This window comes from Ammospiza caudacuta, chromosome 12 (assembly GCF_027887145.1).
Source record: "Ammospiza caudacuta isolate bAmmCau1 chromosome 12, bAmmCau1.pri, whole genome shotgun sequence".
In the NCBI taxonomy this organism is placed as follows: domain Eukaryota; kingdom Metazoa; phylum Chordata; class Aves; order Passeriformes; family Passerellidae; genus Ammospiza; species Ammospiza caudacuta.
This window is the reverse complement of record NC_080604.1, coordinates 22,008,418-22,009,005: the sequence shown is the minus strand read 5'-3', so window position 1 is coordinate 22,009,005 and position 588 is coordinate 22,008,418.

Sequence of the window (588 nt, the reverse complement as noted above, 5' to 3'; positions counted from 1 at the left end):
CCCGGCGGTTTCCCGTTCCTATCCCCGTTCCCGGCAGTTCCCGTTGCTTCCCGTTCCCGTTGGTTCCCGCTCCTATCCTCGTTCCCCATCCCCGTTCCAACTGGTTCCCGCTCCCATCCCCGTTCCCGGCAGCTCCCAGTGGTTCCTGTTTCCGTTGGTTCCCCATCCCCGTTCCCGTTGGTTCCCGCTCCCATCCCCGTTCCCGCTCCCATCCCTGTTCCCGGCGGTTCCCGCTCCCATCCCCGTTCCCGGCGGTTCCCGCTCCCATCCCTGTTCCCGGCGGTTCCCGTTGGTTCCCGCTCCCATGCCCGTTCCCGGCGGTTCCCGTTGGTTCCCGCTCCCATCCCCGTAGTTCCCGTTGGTTCCCGCTCCCATCCCCGTAGTTCCCGTTGGTTCCCGCTCCCATCCCCGCTCCCGGCGGTTCCCGTTGGTTCCCGCTCCCATCCCCGTAGTTCCCGTTGGTTCCCGCTCCCATCCCCGTAGTTCCCGTTGGTTCCCGCTCCCATCCCCGTTCCCGGCGGTTCCCGTTGGTTCCCGCTCCCATCCCCGTTCCCGGCGGTTCCCGTTGGTTCCCGCTCCCATCCCCGT